At 39.6% G+C, this 21496-nt stretch overlaps 1 protein-coding gene across 3 annotated transcripts in view; it reads right to left on the reverse strand.

Moving 5' to 3' along the window:
* acvr2ab (activin A receptor type 2Ab) overlaps positions 1 to 21496 on the reverse strand; it is an 88710-nt gene that overhangs the window by 50208 nt on the left and 17006 nt on the right. The gene's annotated exons all lie outside the window — the stretch shown is intronic.

Genomic DNA, 21496 nt, shown 5'->3' on the forward strand with positions numbered 1-21496 from the left:
CACCTGTCAGAGAGTTGGTCCACTTTGGACTGCTGACGAGACTGAAGATGGTCGGCCAGGCGTTTGCTTTCTTCTCTGGTGATGCAAACCGAACAATTGAGACTTACAGGTTTACTTTCCAAGGTTTTTCTATGCTTTTAAAGATGATTATATTTATGTTTTACTCCAAATCAAACTTAATCAGCCAGCTTCTGTGTCTCTATTATAGTGAAGGTGTTACTTAACTTGTTTGTGAGACAAACACATTGTCACTACCAAGAAAAGGAAGTTCCGTGCGTTTGATTAAAGGTTAATAATTTCCTCAGGCTTTTGGTATTAGTCATAAAGTTTGAGTCAGGCGGAGTTCTCAGTGCTTGCAGCTCAACATTTCCATGAATATGTTTCAGCCCTGTGGAAAATATGCTATGTGTGATAACATTGTTCAATATTGGGCTTGGAATAAATAATCAAATATGCATGAAGCGTAAAAATTAGCACTGTCTCTTGCATTGCTTTTGATAACTGCGTTAAAATGGCCAAAAAACAAGAAAAACATGCTCACATTTTGCAGAACTGTGCACGGCTGCGATTAAAATCAAAGTGCATGTTTAAGGAACCTTTGTGGTCATTTGTAGACTGTGGTTTGCTATAATGACCACTTTAATCATTTTAGTGTTTTCATTTCCACTTTCTCTTTAATATTCTAAAATGTGCATTAAAAATAAAGTGGATTGGATTTGAACTATGGTTCCATTTTTGAATGGCTGCAACTCAGCTTTTGTTTTCGTAGTATTATGAGTTGTGTTTAGTTCTTTGTGGACGTGTTTTGTAAGGTTTGTCACATTTCCTCTGGAAGTAGCAACAACTGCTTGACAAGTTACCTCGGTTTGACCTTGCATCATCTTGCCCAAGTCTAGAATAATGAAATAAAAGAGACTAGGTTGCAATTCTTTCCTTGTCTTCCATCCTAGCAAACATCTGTCACTATCAAGTTGAGCCCAGTGGCGTGGTTGTGAATCCAGGGCTCAGTCTAAGTTAGTGATACTCAACATGTGGCTCTTTTGTAATTATTTGTGCCTCTTTTGTCTTAATTTGAAACATTATTCCCCTAGAAAACCTTAGAAAAGGGAAACTTTGACCTCAGAAGTGAATCACATTAACCAGTTTGTTTCCCAGACTTATACAGAAGACTTTAATTGTCAAACATAATTGTCCCATTTTTGCCACATTTATCCCATTTTTGCCCCTTTTCACCATTTTGTGACACTTTTTTCCCTACTTTTTTGCCCATTTTTGCCACTTCTTTTTACCGCTTTTTCACCTTTTTTTTTTTGCCACTTTTCACCCAGTTATGCCACCTTTGCCATTAAGTACCCCCCCCTTTTTTTGCCCTTTTGACACTTCTTTTCCAATTTTTGCAACTTCTTTTCACAACTTTTCCAACACTTTTTTAAAGCTGTTTTTTCCCATGTAACCCCCCTTTTGTTTCCTATTTTTTTGCGCTACTTTGCCACTCTTGACTTTTCCCCATGTTTTTGCCACTTTTGGACCATTTTTTGCCTCCTTTAACTTATTTTTATCACTACTTCAAGCCATTTTTACCACTTTTCACCACTTAGATTGTGGCTCTTGCAAAGGTATTTTTCAACATTTTGGCTCTTTAGTTGAGCAGGGTTGAGTAATACTGGTCTAACTGTTCAAATGTTGCATGCTCGTGGAGTAAATGGCTTGTGCATATCAGACATCCTTTGCATTAAGTTCAGTGCTTTTTCAAATTGCCATGATGATGAAAATGCATCTAAATGTTCAGCTCTTGGGCTACAAGGGAGTCAAAGTCTGTTGTCAAAGTCTGTTTGATTATAACATCTTCATAAGAGGAGGTTAGTAGATAGAGTCGCAATCTTGACCTTCGTTATTTGGATGATTGTATGAGAAGAGCACCAAAACTCTGACTTCAAGTCAAAGTTATTTATCAAAAGTTGCTGCAAATATAAGAGAGAGAGAGCACTGTCTAAACTAAACCAATATGAAGGCAGCTTTACAGTTCGGGTATATTGATGCAATTTATACAGCTTGCACAAATTTGCAATTATCTGAAATAAAAAACAAAAAAAGGGTGCAGATGTACTAGAAGGTGGATTGCACCACATGTCTGTCTGCTCCAAATGAGTGGCATGGGTTTAAACCTTGCCTGTGGCTCTATTTCTCATTATTTCCACCACTGTTCCATATAAAGAAAGCCTACAATAAATCTTACAGAAAAGCATCCAAATATCGGATGTCCAGGACAACTATGTCAGCTGCAATGGGATGGAAACAGGTATCAATACAGTTTGATTTTTACAAGTTTCAGAAACTCAGGTACCTTTAAATGTATAACCCCATAAGAGGTCTGGTTATTTCCTTCTCTTAGAGATCTCTAAAGTCACTTTTAAAATGACTTTTTGAAGTATTGCACTGTTTTGAATGCTAGAGTTAAATCCAACATAAGTAGCCCTCCTGGGCAGATGCACCCAGGCTATTAGCGGGGCATATTTCACTAAAGGCTCTCTTATTTATGTGTTTAAAGCTGTTTTATGACCTTTAAATTCTCTTCCTCTTCTATTCTTCCAGCCTATAATCAGTTGCAATCATGCAACCTTTCCCCCAATTATTTATTGTTCCTTTTTACTGTAGCAAAATGCTCTGTAATTTACCAGAAAAGTGCAGTGCAAATAAAGAATAATGCTCCCATTTATATGATGATTATCCACTCTCCTCTGCTGGAGAAATTATGTCGCCACAAAAGGAGTGTGTCCTGCACCGCCCTGACTGTGTTGACTCCAGTCACAGCAGAAGCTTCTAGAAATTAGGGCTCAACTTAATGGAGGCTACCTTTAGGAAGATCATGTATTTTTTAATAAATGGGCTGCTTATGTAAAGGCAGCTGATGCTGTCGTGGGGCCCTGAAAGCACTGCGGGTCTCTTTTCAGCGACATTAACAGCTGCGGATGGAAAAGAGAGAAGGAGAGCGGCTACTTCACTGGCAGGCAAGGTCACGGTGCCTCTTAGCGGCGCTGACGGCGTTTTTTTCTCTCTCGTCAAAATCCATTTTCCCATGAAGGCCCTAAACTATTTCACAGCAACAGGTGCTGCTGTGAACTGTTGGCTGAAAGATGGAGAGCGAAAAGGCCAAACAAAAGGAGAGGGCACTGGAAAAATAGTCCTGATTTGTGAGCAGGCAGTAAACATTTGAAGGACGCTAACATGCATGAACATTGCTGCTTTCACAAATAAAAAACACACACAAAGGTGTATTATATCACGTTTGTGAAATACTGAGTTTGCCCAGACGTGCACACGAGCATAAATATCGCCACGAGGAACATGAGGATGACATCATTTGGCTCGTGGTTCATGTGGTTTTCATTTCACTCCCTCCTACGCACTCTTTGCAACAGCAAACAAACCACTTTTCTGATTTGTTTTTCATTCTTCATTTAGTTTCTTCAAATGAATACAGATTTGAACCCTCCACCAAGTTATGAAAACAAAGTTTGAGAGTTTAAATCCTTGAAAATCAAGCAAAGAAAGTCAAATCTTTGCTTTTTGTGACAAATCAATGCCCTGAAGCTCTGCACTCACATGTGATGAAGTGAGAACACACAGCAACAATGCAAACAATATTTACAGCATTACAGATTTCCCATCATGCCTTTCAGGAGTTGCCTCCAGCAGAGTTAAGAAAATAAAGATGTTTTGCTGTGACCGGTGACGAATGATTATTTTCCCCAGTGCAGATCAGCTCACGGCAACAGAAGATAAGGAAGCAGGTTTGATGTTTTTCCTGGACGCTGTCCCCAGATAACCTCCTCTGGCGTGATTCTGAACCCCATGATGGATGCTGTGACTCGGTCTGAAACGAGGTGCATAATCCCGGCCTGTGTTTGCTCGCTTTATCATCTCCATCAGACCCTTCAGCGGTTTAAGCATCCACTGTACAGCAGCTGGTTGTTCATTTTTCTCTTCCTGGGGGGGCATGAATGTGTCGCTCATTTCAGCCGGCCTTTGTGGGAGCGGGAGGTGATAATTACGAAAAGGTATGCAGAGGTAAAGTGGAAGGTTGGCTCATTAGGCACTTCTGGGCACTGCCGGCGCTGATCACTACCGACGCCGCTTTGAGGTGCTTGTTGCATATGTATTTTCATTTTTCTCGTTGTGAATGCACCAGACGGAGAAGCCTGAGTTCCTGTATCGACTCTGTTACGGGCCAGTCATATTAATAAGTGTGCAGTCAACAGATAGGGAAGCAAAAATTGTGAATTTGCTTTTCTGGAGAGCTGATCAATGATAAATACAGGGCGCTTAAATCTTAAACTGTTGGCACATGCTCTAGATAATCCAGACTTTCTACACTCTAAACATCTAGAAATATATCGGCAAAAGAAAACTGAAACATACACTTAACTTTGTGGGCCCATTAAAAGATAGAAGGGTTATCTCCCAATTTACACAGTATAAAAACTTAGGTAAGGGTTTGAGCTGCCACTGAGAAAGCGTCATGGCAAAAGGAGAGTCCAACAGTCCAGCTCAAGCCTGGCAGAGGTAGGAAGAGAAAGATTTCAAAACCTCTGGAAAGAAAACTAGTGGGAGATGTGTCTAAAGACTAGAAAAACTGCCAAGACACTCGTGAATAACTCAGTCAATCTCTAGAGCCCTGTTGGACCAAAAAGAACTCCACTTCTGCAGAAGAGATACCTTCAAGTCAGACTGAAGCATGCTTAGGACAACCTGGAGATTATGCATAACGGAGCTCTTTGGCCTTACTTATATTGGCCTGTGTGTTCACCATCCCCACAGTAAAACATGGGGAGAGTTTCATACTGTGGGGATGCTTCAGTGTGTCTCAAACTGGGAATTCTGCAAAGGTGGAAGGAATTGTGAAGAAAGAAGGACATGTGAAGATTTTGATAGAAAACCTCAAGCAGCAAAACTGGGTCTGGGTTGTCGCTTTGTCTTCCAACTCTCTGACTGGCCTGCACAAAGCCTTGACTCAAATCCCAGTGAAACTCTGTGGCTGGAGCTGAAGACCAAGGTCCATGCTAGAAGACCACCAAATCTCGAGGAGCTTGACAGACTGGCCAAAGAAGAACTGGCTGGGATTCCTCAGGAGACATGCCTGAGGCCCCGTCCACACGGAGACAAATCCAGGATTATACGCAATAAGTATTTTGTCATCTGGGCAATGGTTCTGTGCTTACGAGGACATTTCCTGAAACGATCTCGTGTTTACGGAAAACTTTTTCAAAAATGAAACAGAAATATATCGTTTTCGTCTCGGTGTGGCAAAGGCCTGAGAATTGATGAAATTACAACAAACGACGACATGGTATCATCAAGCAAAAAGAATACACAACTGACTGTTAGCATTAGAGGGGCTGGTAATTTAGACCCTGGTGGTTTTTGGGAAATATTTTTGTTTCTGTGTGAGAAAAATAAAATAAAGATCCAAAATAAAACTAGGATGTTTGGAAAAGCTGTGTTCAAAATTCCTTGCTCCATTCACAGCCCTTTGGAAATACTTGCTGAAATTTTCATAGGGGGCCTAAAAATATCGTCCTTATCTGCATGGCTCCTGAAATCGCTCAGGCAGGGGATGGTGAAATTGTGGATATCAGCGAGTAGATTTTTCAAAGTTGTATTATTGTTTGCCCCCGTCGATCTCAGCAGAAACTGGCCGTCACCAGTGCTAACCAGCGGACCTATCAAAGGGCTTGTGATCTGTGTTGTTTGGACATGTAGTTGCATTTTAAAAGAGGTGCTCATCAGGTAGGCCTCTGCGTAGGGTTCAGGGCAATACAGAACAGCGTAGCGTGAATGCTGAAGTATAAATGAAGATTTATTTTATCAATCATGATGCAAAGAGATCAATCAAATGTTTGATTTTTGGCTTGTAAAATGACCAAAAAGATTACTTTTGTGTTAAAATAGAAGCTGATAGATTGATGAACTTGTTGGGTTGAGATGGATGTTTGGCTTGACTCTCAGGAGAGCCGGTTATCATTTCAAATGCCTTCCATCAATGATTGGACATGTTGTTTTAAGTCCCAAACTTCCCAATCAAAGCTTTGATTGTGCAGATGCAAACTAAATGTTCATGAAGTGACAGTCGACTAATGTACTTCTGAGTATAAAAGCAGGATTTAGAGCCGTCCCTTTTGTTCTTCTGCCAAGGCAAGCTGCAACACCTCATCAGCCGCGTTGATAACGCCTCCCCTCAGGTATCACACTGTGTGAGAAAAGGCTGCCAGCCCTGTGAACTGCAAACACAGTCCTGCGTTGTAAATACAGCCGTCGAGAGCACAAATCAATCACTTCTCTGAATTGAAGCGACTGCCTATAGGGCCGTGTGCCAAAGGTGGGCATAGAGCTGCGTGGCAGTATGGTGGATATGAAGGATAGAAAGCAGAGAAATCAATCTTCTGACTAAGTCTCAGCTCAGAGTTCACTAAAGCGGATAATGTCACCGAGTGCAGAGCCTACACGGAGCGATTGTGCAAGGACATACAATAGGGCTTCCACCCACGAGCACACATCCAGGCAATAAAGAGAGAGAAGGCTCTTTGTCTAAGAAAGATATTTCACGCATGGAAATGTCAAACATGAGTGGCACAGGCTCGCTTTGTTTGCCCGTAATAAGGTTGTTGCAGAGAAACATCACAAAAGAAATTCAGTGTTTGCATGACTATAGCTGCATGTTGTTCGAGCAAGGTCGTTTCTTCGAGATGACGCTTGTTGCGTATATATAATTCATTAAGTGCTGAAAGGAAAGCGTCACCAAGTGTCAAAGTTAAAGAATGGAAACACATGGAACAAAAGAGGAAAAGAAAAGGAGGGAAAATAGAGGAAAAGAAAGAAGTTCAATCTTAATCAGCATGTCTTGTTAATTAAAAATAATGTGAGACCTAGAGGAAGGTCAGCTCACATGGGGCTAAATTAGCAGCAGAACATTGACTTAAACAGTATATGCTGCCATGCTTCACTTCTGAGAAACTTAAACAACAAAATAAAGAAATCTTTGTCCTTTAAGATGAATATTTGCTTAGAAGAAACAGGCCCCAATGAGTCAAATCCCTCCACCCTTTTTCTCTTACTGGAGCTCCTTTCTCTTTTTTCCACCCATACAGGAGATTTATCAAGGTTAACCACGACCTACTTTAGCTGCGGACATTTCTGCAACGCCTCCCACTGCAAAACGTCTGAAAACACACGACCCACTTCTCAGTCCACCGGGGTTTTATTCAGAAAAACTGCCTTTCACCCCGCGCTAGCAGCCTGTTGCCTCTCTGACATTCAAATTTTGTACATTTCAGGCTCAAAGCTGATGCTCTTTACATGGCAATTCAAAGAAAGCTACAGAAAAGGGTTTAAGATGTTCCTGCAGCCGCAGAGTGATCAGATAGAGGAATTAGACGGGGGGGTTTTAAAGAGCAATTAGGCTGCAAACAGGAGATGTGATTCACCAGAGATAGTGTGATATGAAGATGGAAAAGATTGTTAGCTTGGCAGAGATGCTGCAACAGGAAGAAATGACTGATTATCTGCAGCCGGCTCTGAAAAACTCGATCTTTTGTGTGACAGCCAAGCAGGTCACGCTAGGTAGAGTCGATTCAGAGCAGCAGAATCTGAGAGTTACAGTGGGAGGCCGTGACACGGTGAACACAACGAGAGGGCGAAGCTTTCCTCTTTGATAGCGAGATGCACCGTGATAGACCTAAAGGCTGACAGCCAACTCGCTGCTGGCCTCAATTCACCTGAGGCTTCAAAAGGGAAACCGGATCCGCCGAATTGATTCAAGCTTTCACAGATTAAATGTTTGAAAAATGATGTGTAGAGAGCAGATTTGCAGCTATGCTATGGATAAATTACAGAATCCAAGGTAGTAATTGAGATACACTGCTTCATTTTAAGCTACACTCGAGTTAACAGAAAATGCATGCTTGAAAGGCATTCATTTTTTTCTTATTCATACATAATAAAGACTGAAGCTGATTGACATTAGGTCACATAAATCATATTTGGCTTTTCAATACCATAAACTGAAAATTTTATCCTTTTCCAAGTACAAGTCTACATTTAACTCCTTCATTCAGCCACTAAAATCTCATGTTTTATTAGCAAGACTTCCACCAGATGTTTGGTAGACTCCCTAATAGCTGAGAACTTTGCTGTTTTTTAGTGCGTAACTTGACAGGTAAGTGGGGTGTTTGCACCGATATGAAAGCTGTTAATCAAACTATGGTGCTGACTAAACAACTGTACAGTGACCACTAAAAGCGGGTCCTAGTCCACTTTTTAGGACTCTGATGCACTCTGCCTTTAGTATGCTTTTAAGGTTACCTCTGGTAGAAGAGTTGTCACTAGACCAGAATTTTGATACCTGTTACAATACCACAGCAGCAAGAATGATTATCAGGGCACACAAAACAGTTGAATTTAGCTGCCTTTCATTAAACAACATGCATACAAGAAGGGTTCGACAAGCTGTTTAATAAAAGGCAGTACTCCTTATAGCACTACAGTCTACCTCATCTGTCTCATCAATAAAACTGAAAATGTAGGCAGTAATTCTACTTCCTGTCTGTTATTTCTATCTTTTTTCATATTTAGGTGATTTTATGGGTGTCAGTGATTATGCAGGGCTGTGAAGTCCACGTGTCGGATGTAAAGGAAAACTCTCAGGGACCAGGAGACGTTGCTGCCTCTCTCCTCTATTCCCTATTTGTCTGTAGCAGACACCAACATTAACACGTGCATCTTTATGAGACGGTAGACAGTAGAGCTGGGCAATTAATTGAAAAATAATCGAAACCGACATTTAGAGCCTCTAATTGATATAAATCTGCCATGCCAATTATTTCAATTTTTCCCCTTTTTCGGTGGAAAAAATTTGATTTTTTACTAAAAAACATCTTTCATTTCAGTTGATGTGTGCTTTAATTTCAAATGTTTCAATCTGTGCCTGTTCCTTTCAGTTATCTGTGTTAAAATTATACAAATATTACAGAAAAAACAGAGTCAAAATCGGGAGTGGAATAATAGTTCGTTAATTGAAATCGAGGTAAGAAGTTCAATTAAATCGTGATTTGGATTTTTGCCATAATCACCCAGCCATAGCAAAAAGATTTTATCAAACTTATTGCTGACTGATCAATAGAACAGTTAGCGATCGGGGTCGACTGATTACTGGTTTGACTGATTATTGCTAGGGGATGCACGATATTGGATTTTTGCAGGTATCTGATGTGCAGATTAACTTTAGCTGATATCGAAACCAATACTGATATTTAAATATGTTTTTAAGGTCCAAAACTTCTATCCTTTGAGGACAGTTTAAGGTTTGTGGAAGTAATAAGAAACAAACTTTAGGCCTTACAACACTTCACAGTTTAAAGAATGAGGATATAAAAAGAAAAAGAACTCAACTGACACAAATGTGTTGGTCCAGTCAAAACCCACTAATTTAATACTATATATGGCCAAAATTTAGAGTTGATATATGCTGATATTCACCACCAAAATATCAGATGGAAGTATCGGCAGAAATTAAGATATCTGCCAATTCTTATATTAGGCTGGTAATAACGCGCATCCCTCCGACAGTTGGCATTGGGACGATTATCTGTATCTTCATTTTATTTTACTGATACATAAGAATTGGTAATCAAAAGGTACACCACTCTGGCTCCACTTCAAAGTATGTCTTCCTCTCTGGCTTCATTTTCACTCTCCACAGTTACAACAAATGCCCTTTATAACACACTATGATTGGCTAGATGTCACGTGACACAGTGAGCCTACGGAATAACTTCCTGCTTTCCTTCTTCGCCTGTGTTGATCTGCGCTGTTTCTCAGGCTGATAGACATGAGCACAGCAGTGCAGAGGGAGTAGAAAGAGGCACGCCTTTAGCAGCAGTCAAACAAAATCCTGAATCTTCCTGCATGTTTGTGCAGAGGTGTTGGTGACTTTCCAACTTTTGTAACTGCTATGAAACCAGGAAATTACATCTTCTCCTTGCTCTTTTTAACAACAGTGGCCATCACTTCACACCGCCTCTCCTCTCGCGCCATCTTGGGGTTAAAACACTTCAGCGTATCTGTTTAATCTTCCAAAACTTCAGTACTTACTGCTATGGTTTATCACTTTGAATAAAGATAGCTTCTATGCAAACATGTCATTTGGACAACCACATTATGACTAGCAAGGAGATGCATGTTTCCTCTTCCTGCTGCTCACAAAAAAAGATTAATGACCTTTCAGGCCTACAAGCTCATTACACTTATTGGGGGACCCTAGCGCAGGAAAAGTTGAGTCAATCTAAAAATGTCATGCACTACTATCTTCGTCTAAAATAAGTCATCCCTCTCTGTTCATCACTGCTGAGCAAGTCTAAAAGACAAACTGACCTGACAGATCTTCAGGAAGTACTTGTGCTGATGAACAACTGTCTTCAAGAAGCACCAACGTTATTTTTGAGCTCTTTGTTCAAAATGTCTTGTAATAAATGCAAACAATACAAACACAACAGGCAAAGCTGTGTAGTTGTGCCCCTACTGTGATGAAGCAGCCATGGCCAGGCACAACTTAACTAGTCTTTGTTCACTTCCGTGATTTTCCTGGAAGAAATTCCAACCAATTAGAAAACATTCGCCTCGCACAACACACATGTCACACTGATATAACCAGAGTTCTTCTGGTTTAAATCGGTAAATCTGTTTGACTGGCAGAGATTCAAGTGACGCAAGTCCACTCAGGTGCTTTCAAATCAATCATCTGACTCGTAGAGCTTTAGGGAGCACTCTAAGTTTTGGTATTGTAGTTATGTATGAGTCTTACTTGAGGGTTTTGAAATCGTCAGTGGGAAGCTCTCATGTGTATTGACAGGTATTAAAACAGCGTTTAAAGCCCTGTCATTACTTTTAAAAACTATGAGACAAACTTTCAGAAATCTAGATTGGTCTCAACATGTCCTGACAGAAGAAATAATTGAATACTGAAGGAGAAGCAGCTTAAAAACTTGTCAAAGAACATTTTGTTTTCTCCCTACTGAGTGAGAAAACTTTCTTTTTAAAGCTTTAGAGTTTGATGTCAAGAAATTTGAAAGTGTGTCCTTTTATGAGAGCAGCACAAATATCTCAAATAACACGCTCTATCTTAAGCGCCCCTCCTATCTAAAACATGAGCCAGACTTCCTCAGAGGAAACTAAAATCACAGGAGAGAGCTACATGGGATCTATTGTGTACGCACACGTCTCTTTATCAGCAGAGTGAGAGCGCTGCAAGGTAGCAGAGGGTGTTTTGGTCTGATGTGAGGCCAGAGCAGTGAGGTGAGGTGCATGCTGGGTGGGAAATGACCACCAGGAACCTGCCAAACGTTGGAGAAGCCACTCTGGATGGAGGCCAGCTGACACCCAGGGGTTTTGTTCTCTTTACACCAAAACTAAAGCAAACGTGTGATTAATTTAGGTTTGCTCCTGTGAGGTTTAACAGCTACATAACACCTGCAAAAGAGGCTGCTTTAAAGCCTCGCGGTTTCCAACACAAATGAGTCTTTAGGTAAATAAATGTACACTTGGCTCGTCTCCGTTGGCAGCTGTATTAACACCACAATGAAACTGATTCAACCTTTACGGTGTTTAAGAAAGCTTATGAGAAAACAGAGCTCTTCCTTTGGGTGATTTTTACATAATACAGGAAAGGCTTAGCCCCAGAAATGCAGAAAAAAAATCTACAACTGCTGTTTTAAACTCACAAACAGTCCATTATGCATGTTTTTTTTGTCTGATGACTGCCGAGAAATCCAGGAACTACTATCTAATTTCCTCTCAGGCTGGTCACAGAGGCCGTCCGTGCAGCACTCCGCTCTGTAGCCTCATAATGAAGTGGCATTTTGGCGGCCCAGGCCTGCACTGAAGTAGGTAAACAACTCATTCATCAAGGCCTTTTTTTGTGTGGCTGCCAGGAGTGGGGATTGTTCGTTATGATGGAATTTGTTCGAAGGATCAACTTATCATCTGCGTCCGGTCTTAGATGAAATAGACTTGAGGTGATGTATGGCAGTTTGGGGCGCTGGTTTGTGTGGGAATGTGAGTGAGCAGAGGTAAAAACAAATGTGAGTGATGATTTTTAAATTGTGTTGAATTAAGAGGTGAGGTAAGAGGTCAAGCTGCTGACTGTAAGGAACGCTTCCTGTTGCTGCTGATGTAATTTGATACTAATGCCCAACAAAAACTGACTACAGCTTTTGCATATGTGGAAAGCTATGCAATATGCAGTAAATGTCTTATCATTGCTGGAAAAGAAGGAAATCCTGCTTATTTTATGTAAGAATTCTAATGTGCAGAAGAGGCAAAGAAGAAGACAAGTTTAGACAGTGTGTTTAAGACATGCACGAAGGATGTATGCTGAAAGATTTAACATAATATGAGGGTCAAGTTGGGATCAGGCAACAAAATTATCTGTAAAAGGCTGCATCCCTACAAAAAAAGATTTTAAACTACAATACAATTCCAAATTCTGAAAATATAACAATTCAAACATGCTTAAATACTATAGCAACAAAAAATATCAATTCTTGCTGGTTTGCAATCAATAGAAATTGGATGCCAAAAAGCATCAACAGGTTTGACAACCTTGGATTGCCTGCATAGGTGACTCAAGCGGCAGTTTACATCCATGGTTGCACAACTTCACCATCAAGGGAAGACTGTGCACCCACTGCAGCCAACAGCAAACAAAGGCAATCTATCAGCATGAACAACAAACAGAAACTTCTGGATCTGCTGGGTGAAGCACTGCAGCACATTATGTGAGCTTTTGTGGTCAAGGAAGAACCATGAACAACACACCAACATGAAGTTAAACACAGTTTTTTTGATACCAATTCTGATATGTTTTCTGTGATTTTTATACATTTATACATTACTTTGGCAATGAAACTGATGTTTTCCATTCCAATAAAGCCAACTAAATAGAACTGAATTGAAAAAAACTGAAACTTTCGCTATGAGGTCGAATACTTTTCAACAGAATTGCACCAGTGCCTCATTTTAATATAGGTCTCTGCTGAAAAAATCTATTGGTATCAGAAATGGTCTCAATTTGTATTTGAACCATCACTATCAGCCCTATTTTTTTTACAACTGGTGCACCTCTATTTATAAAAGAACAATTTAATTCTAATTTACACGCCAATAATATTTTTAAGAATGCCCTAACAATTAAATAGAGCCACATAAGCTGAAAAAAAAAAACCTTTCCAGGGCACTTCAAGCACCAGACACCTGAAATACAGACGGGTGAATACACTGCATGGCAGATGTTGAAGCCCTGGTGCCTGGGGAAATTTTGTGCTTTGAACTGGCAAGGAGAAATGGTGCATACTGGCTGAAAATGTCAGCCATAAATCAGTCTAAGTTTGCTGTAAATATTGGCCTATACCAGGTATTGGCAAAGAAGAACATTTTTTAGGACCTCTATTCGCTGCAACTATTGGCCTTTATCAGTTAAACATATTGGCCTACATTGGCTGTAAAACATCAACCAATCAGCTGTATATATTGGCCCAAATATGCTGTAAATATCAGTCATATCAGCTGTGTTTATTTGCCAATATTGGCTTTAATAGGGGCCTCTATTGGCTATATACATTGGCCTTAACAGGCTGTAAATACCGGCCTAAATTAGTTGTAAATATCCACCCAAATTGGCACAAATATTGGCCTACACTAGTTGTATATACTGGTAAATATCAACTTTAATAAGGGTCTGTATTAGTTATAAATACTGTTGTACATCAACTGTAAATACGGGCCTATATTGGCAAATATCTGATGTATGTGTTGGCCTATATCAGTGATAAATATTGGCATGTATTGGCTGTGAATAGTGGCCTACTTCAGCTGTAAATATCAGCCTGTATCAGTGGCCTATATTGGCTGCTGAAATCTCTATTCATAAAATCACATAACTGAATTCTAATTAACACGCTAATGATATTTTTAAGCATGTCCTGACAATAAAATAGAGTCACAAAAGTGGAAAAAACCCTTGCCATGGCACTTCCAGCACCAGACACCTGGAATAGAGATGGGTGAATACACTGCATGGTAGACATAGGACTACAGATCTAGTGCCTAAAAACACAGCTGCCTTGAGTAAATGAGAATGGCATAGAATATCCATGAATGTAGCATGAAATGTCACATCATATGTAAGACTTTCTTAATATCTAAGGTACATGTTTCTCCTGACCTCATTGGAAGTGGTAAATGGCGAAACCCAAGGGTGTTCAAACTTGTTTCAGTAAACAGAAAATTATGAGGATGATGGCAACACTGTAGAAAATATTTTACGAGCTTTATCACAGCTTTTAACAAATGGCAAACAGATAATAAATACTAAGAGTTTTAGGTAGGGATAGACCAATTATCAGCATGGCTGATTATTGAGGTCGATATCTGGCATTTGGCCAATCATCTGCAGTATCTGCACTTTATATTATCAATAATCAATGAAATCATTTTACTGCAAAGTGTGTCCAACCCTTTATTTTCCCTCTCACCAAAAGTCCTGTATACAACAGTCTGACTGGCTAGAAGTCACATAATAATGAGCCCATCAACTCTTAAGCCTGGGTGCCACTGATGCATAACGCTTATGATATCACTTCCTGTTTTTTTGCTGCTACAGTGCCGTTTCTCATGCAGACCTTAGGCTGAATTATTTATCTTATTCTTTTTATCATGCAATTTTACTTTTGCCACAGTAAGTACATTTCATACATCATAATAAATGCAGATTTGTTCCAGTTACTTTTGAGGTGGCCATTAAGTTTTCAGGGGGGCCCTGGTCAGTGGATCCGCTTCTGGTCAGGGGGAAAATTGCACTCTAAAAGAGTGTTGGTGTTTGACGACGATTAGAGCGATATGCTTTGTAAATCAGGCCTTAAGATAAAGCAGACAGCAGAGCCAGTGAGCACCATTCATGCTATTTGTTGCAATAATCCTTATGTCTTCTTTTATCATGGTGTTCAAAATAAAGATATTGCTATTATTTTGGCTGTCGACATTTTTTACCATTTCTTATATCAATTCAGACATAAAAACATCACAACATTGTTGTTTGAGGAGAGCTGAAATGAAGAATGCAGGTCCTAATGTGGGTCATATTTTATTTTGGATGTTAAATTTTGCAGTGGGCCAATTAAAAATGGATTGTCTGACAGGCTGTAGTTTGGAAGCCCCTGGCTTGGCTTAAATATAGGATCTTGAGCCTGTTCTCAAATTAAGGATTATGCTGACAGTAATCTATAATCTATGGTAAATTTTAGACTTATTATTGATTAGAACCTCATACAACCCCACTTAACTCCCAATCCCTTTGAAATATAATGCTTCACCTGCTGTTGCCTGCAAAAGTATGCAAACATAAAGTGCTATTCTTCACTTCAACATGTGTTTGCAGCTTTTCTGTGCTGCAACTCTCTCTTTAAATTATCTGCAGGTTGGTGCAAACATTATCATTTCATTCACATCATTAGAACCATTGATCAGCCTTTTACTCCTCTATCACAACTGAAACTGTGGGCACTGCTGGTTTCAGATTCATCACAGCGCTTGCCTTCAGGGCAGCTCGTGGCCTGCTCGCGGATTTTTTTTACCGTTTAAAAGCTGTTTAAGTATCACAGGCGTTAGGCACAGAGGCAGCATGGGAGACCACTGGCCCATGGCGAGGGCATCACCTAAACGATTGCCATTTTAAAGCTGGTGGCAGATTCTCCGTTCCCCTGGCACAAAGTTTGATAGCATGTTAGCTTTGGTGCTCAATCAGTGCTTCTGTGAAGTGAGAGAGCATGGTGATCATCATAAAAAGTGATCATAGAGGAGATGTAGGGGAAAGATAAGAGACAGGCAGGGTTTGTTCTACGGATGAAATGTTGTATTTCAGGGGGAGATGTTGTATAATTACATTAGTTCCATATTTTCTCCAGTAGGAGAGGTAATCTTGTTGCAGCAGCTGAATGAATAGAGAGGTAACAGTGTGCACAGCCAGACGGTATTTTACAGTAGACAGGGTTTAGCTGGAGCCCTGCTTTAATGCCCAATCAGATGGTGTCGTGACATGGCAGGGGTGGTCGGGTTGGCTCGGGTGAGCTGGTCACAAAGACTGCACTCTTTCCACAGGGGCAGGAGGCGGGGGCATGGTGGGCGAGGTGGTGGGGGCATTAAAAACCACAGCACTCAGCAACTGAATCCAATCCCTTTAATCCCCGCTGGTATGCCTGAGCGACAAACGCCCATTGGTCTCCGCCTCAATTAGCGCTGATGGAGCTGGTTGCCGGACAGGTCAGGAGGAGGAGGAGGAGGAGGAGGAGAGTGCCTGGACCACTTTGCACAAGGAGCACACACCAGTCAGTGTCTCTCTGATGTGATGCAGTCACCCAATGCTTAACACATAGGGATGGGCGTTATATTGAGTTTTAAAGACACACTGATATATTTTCTAACTGAGAAACAGACAGGACTAGTTCTAAACACCTAAATATGGTAAACTGATTATTTTAATAATCAAAAAAGTATGGGCAAACATCTGCACACTATCTAAATTACAAAAATATACTGGCAAATTTTGTGGGTGGATCTGACAGACAAAAGATGACTATTGTCTGAAAAATATCAGTCATAAACCTGTCAAAGTTTACACTAAATTTTGGTCTATATTATCTGTAAATACCAGTCTCTATCAGCCGCAAACATTGGCCTGTACCAGGAGTATATATTGGCAGAGATAAATTATTTGCCTACATCAGCTCTAAATATTGGCCTATATCAGTTATACATATTGACCTACATTGGCTGTAATGAATCAGCCCGTGTCAGCTGTACATATTGGCCTAATATTGCCTTTTATAGGGTCCTATATTGGCCATAAAAAACAGCCTAAATTGGCTGTAAATATCCATCCAAATTGGCAACAAATACTGGCCTAAACCAACTGTAAATTTGGGCATATATCAGTTATAAATTTCGGCCTGTATCAATTACACATATTGACCTATATTGGGTGTAAAAAAGGAGCCATATGATGGCTGTTAATATCAGCCTAAATATGCTGTAAACATCAGCCTGTATTTGCTGTATAAGTTGGCCAACATTGACTTTAATGGGGTCCTTTATTGGCTAGAAACATCGGCCTTAATTGGCTGTAAATAATCACCCAAATCAGCTAAATATTGGCCTATAATAGCTGTATATAGTGGCAAATATTAGCTTTAATAAGCACCCTTATTGCCAGTAAATATGAGCCTATATAGACTCAAAATATTGGCCATTATCAGGTATACATAAAACGTCATATATCAGCCTGTATTGGCCTAAATTAGTTACAAATGATCATCTAAATTGGCTATAAATATTATTACTGTTTATAGTGGCATATATTAACTTACATAAGCACCTTTATTGCTAATAAATATTATCCTATATCAGCTCTAAATATTCACCAAAATCAGTTATACACATTAGCCTCTCTTAAGTGTAAAAAATGGCATATATTGGCCTAAATTAGCTGTAAATATTATCCTTTTTCAGCCGCAAATATTGGCCCATATCAGTTACATGTTAGCACAAATTTGCTGTTAAAATAAGCTTATATGGGCTGTACATGCCGGTCAATATTAGTTTTAACTGGGGCCTCTATTCGCTAAAACATTGGCCTAAATTGCCTGTAACTAATCACCTAAATTGGCTATTAGTGTTTGCCTATAACAGCTGTATATACTGGCAAAAATTAACTTTAATAAGGGCCTTTAATGAATCTATATATATTGGCCTATATCAACTGTTAATATTAGCCTATATCAGTTAAACATGTTGGCCCAAATATGCTTTAAATATTAGCCTATACTGGCTGTACATGTTGGCCAACATTTGCTTTAACAGGAGCCTGTATTGGCCAGAAACATAGGCCAACATTGGCTGTGTTGGCCTAACTTGGCTGAAAATATCCACCTAAATTGGCTGCAAATATACACTTAAATGGGTGGTAATTATTGGCCTAAATTGGCAGTAAATATCAGCCTATGTTTGTCGTGCTTATCTGTTTAAATCGGCTGTAAATATTGTCCTCTTTTAATTTGTTCATCCTTAAAATTTTAAAGTGTGTTTTGAGGACTGTAGTTTAACTTTATAATAACATTTATACATCCATTCAATATCAGTTACTCTTAAAATACATTTTTGAATATTGGTATATCAGCAAAATCAGTGCATCCTTTTTGCTTTTGCTATGGTATCAAACAAGTTTGATTTCCACTAAAATTATAACAAACTACATAATTTTGGTATTGTGATGACCATTTGTTATTTTTTTTACGTAAGCAATATTGACATATATACAGTGTACCCCAATGAGCTAAAAAACATTGATATATTTTTTTGGTCCATATCACCCAGCCCTACATTGGGCGAGCTGGGCCTGAGGAGCACACACCAGCCAGTGTCCCTCTTGTGTGATGCAGTCACCCATTGCATACCGGACATTCTTTACAGGACGAGCAATTTAAAACTCCTCGTTATCTTTCCACCAAGGATCTGTGAAAACCCTCTCCTCTCTTCCATCCTCTCTGTGCTTGGATTGTTTGGATTTATTCGAAGGGTGTGTTAAGTGCCACTTGGGCTTAAAGCTCTACGGTGTATTGAGTTTGCAGTGATATTGCAATATCACAAAGCCTGCAGCATGGGCATTTCAATTCATTTTTATAAAACAAGCAATCAATGAAGGGAGAATGGAGGGAGGGAGCGAGTGAGGAAGGGAGGGAGGGAGACTGGCAGACGAGCTATTATATATATGAGGAGATTGGTCCTTTGTGAGTAGAGTCCAGTTCAGCGAGAGATATTTCCCATAATCCACTGCTGTAAAGCTATTGAATGCGCCTCAAGCACCCATCACAAGGTAATGCAGGCTTGCAGTAAAACCTTCAGAGAAACAGTATCACAATTCAGACTGCAGAGCCCCTTACAGTCAGTGTAATCAAAACACGCTATCGTGTTCACCTCCTGCAGCTCTGCTTACGCTCGAAAAACCAAAATAGGAGGGCTAAAAGTGGACAAAAATACACTCTGTGGTCAAGGTTAGCCCATGCTAGATCAGAGCCAGTAACTAACAAGACCTCCCCATTCTGAGTCATCTCACGTGGCCCCTCCAAGACATGTTGTCTGCCGCTCAATTATGTTCTGTTTGCACTCGCCGGGTTCGCATTTGTACAAGACATACCAATAAACGGTGGGAGTCAATAAAACCCCCTCCTCTTTGTTTCATCCTTGCAGCTATCAGACGACCTTGCTGACTCCTGTCTTGGTCTTTATATTTAGAGTAAACTAATGACGCATACTTGTCACAAGGCCCCACATGGCCAAAATAAGTGTGTATTTTTAATTGGGATTTTATTACATGTGCAGTGAGTGAAGAATTCTGACTCGGCCTGATGCAGAGGTAAACTATAATACATATCTGCAGGGCTTTTAGCAGACCTGTGTATCAATACCAATGATGAGTCAGTGATTACCAGGAAATCACTGCCATTACAAAACTCCTTCCCATCAATACTGCTTGGGGAGGGAAAACTACCCGAGCATTTAAGAGTTTCAAGACTGAACAAATCCCCGCTTCACCTCACTGACAATACAACACGGAGGTTTGAGATACAACAGAGCCACCAGTATCAAAGACAAGTCAAGCTCTGCAGCAGAAATTATCTACAGGGGTATTTTGGCAGTGGAGTCTTGCAAATGCATCATATCTCTGGAATCTGCTGAACACATGCTGATAAGTCTTTAAAGCACAAATCATTTGAGTTGACTTAAACACTACAATTATGCCAAAGTGTTTACATCTAAGCAAATTGGACAACTTAAAATAAAGTTGCATTTGTTGCTACTAGCTTGTTTTCCTGACTCACCGACTTCCAAATAATTTCTTCATTTCTCTCTTAGGATGATTTCGATTTCTTATGAAATGTGTTCCCCTTTTCTTTTCTTCTTTCTTCTTTTTTTTTTTTACATCTGTACCTCGTTTGTGCAATTACAGATTTCAACATGGCATGCAAGTCTTTTTAACTTTGATGTGCTAACTCAGAGTGGCCATCTTTGTTTTGAATCCTGTCATACACACAAAATAAAGGTTATATTCAATCATTTTCATTTTTAGGATTTTGTTTACATTATGTAAAACGTGTCTTTAAATGACCCTTTAGCCCAAAGAAAATTTAGAAAAATGTTTTTTTTAAGTCTAATAAAGGTTTTAAGGAAAGAAAAACCATGTCTTCTTAAATTAAACCTGGAAAATTCATTTGAAATTGGCCTATTAAAATGAAATCAGTATCAGTCTGGTTTAATTTCTACAAGAGCACAAGATTTATAAAGAGATTTTTTTTTAATAGATTTATCTAAATAACTATCCTCCAAGTACACAAGCTTGTAAATAAAACTTAAAAATACAATAAATTTCATTGATTTGTTTAAAATAATACAAAATTAACAACACAAATTGAGTCAGGGGTGGGTAATCGCTCAGCCCTCCATGTTAGGTTAAAGAAATGCAGAATATATTCCAGGATATACTGCAACTGAATCTAAATTTCGGCATTAAAATGTCCCATTTAACTTGGGAATAAGTCATTTTTTTGAGCATACTACAGCAGTTTAAAGAGCAATGTAGATCAGGGGTCATCAACTACATTTGAACAAGGGCAGGCTTTTTCCTACTCAGGCCCTTGGGGGGGGGGGGGCTCTCAAATAAACCAAACACATTTTCAAAATGGTTTAGTTAACATATTTTTGGTTAAATATTTTTATTTTCTTTCGAAGGCATGTAATTTTTAGGATCTCAAACGGTGAGATGTTTTTAGTTGACCATTCCTGCTGCTGTCATGTTGTCTATCACCCGGTTTGATGCTAATATGCTGTGTAGTCGAAAGTGAAAAACCCAAGCAGGGAAATTGCATTCCCAAAACATGTGTTTCCATCAAGAAAGAATGGACTGATAAATACATGTTTATGGCTGACAGGTGTATTTTCTAAAAATGGATGAAAAAAGCCATTCCTGATTGAATGTTTCAGTTGTTTTGGAGGTGCTTTAATAGCTGTAGGGAGTATTGGAAAAAAAATACCTGAAACCCTACATTTGAATTTGATAAAATTCTGGGGGCCAGATGGGAAGATGTGGGGGGCCTGATGTGGCCCCCAAGCCTCCAGCTGATTATCACTGATGTAGATGTTTTACTGTTTTACATCTCAAATACAATATTTCCTTGAGTTTTCAGAGTCAGACAAAGGCTTAATTTCTTTAGCTGTAACTGGAGGTGTCCCTTATTACAGATGACTTGTTACTGTTGAAATGTAAATGATGGATGCTACATAATGACTGCTACAATAAAGCCTAGTGTACATTCTGTGATTACCTGCTGAGTCAGGCAGA

This window comes from Cheilinus undulatus, linkage group 24 (assembly GCF_018320785.1).
Source record: "Cheilinus undulatus linkage group 24, ASM1832078v1, whole genome shotgun sequence".
Taxonomy (NCBI): Eukaryota; Metazoa; Chordata; class Actinopteri; order Labriformes; family Labridae; genus Cheilinus; species Cheilinus undulatus.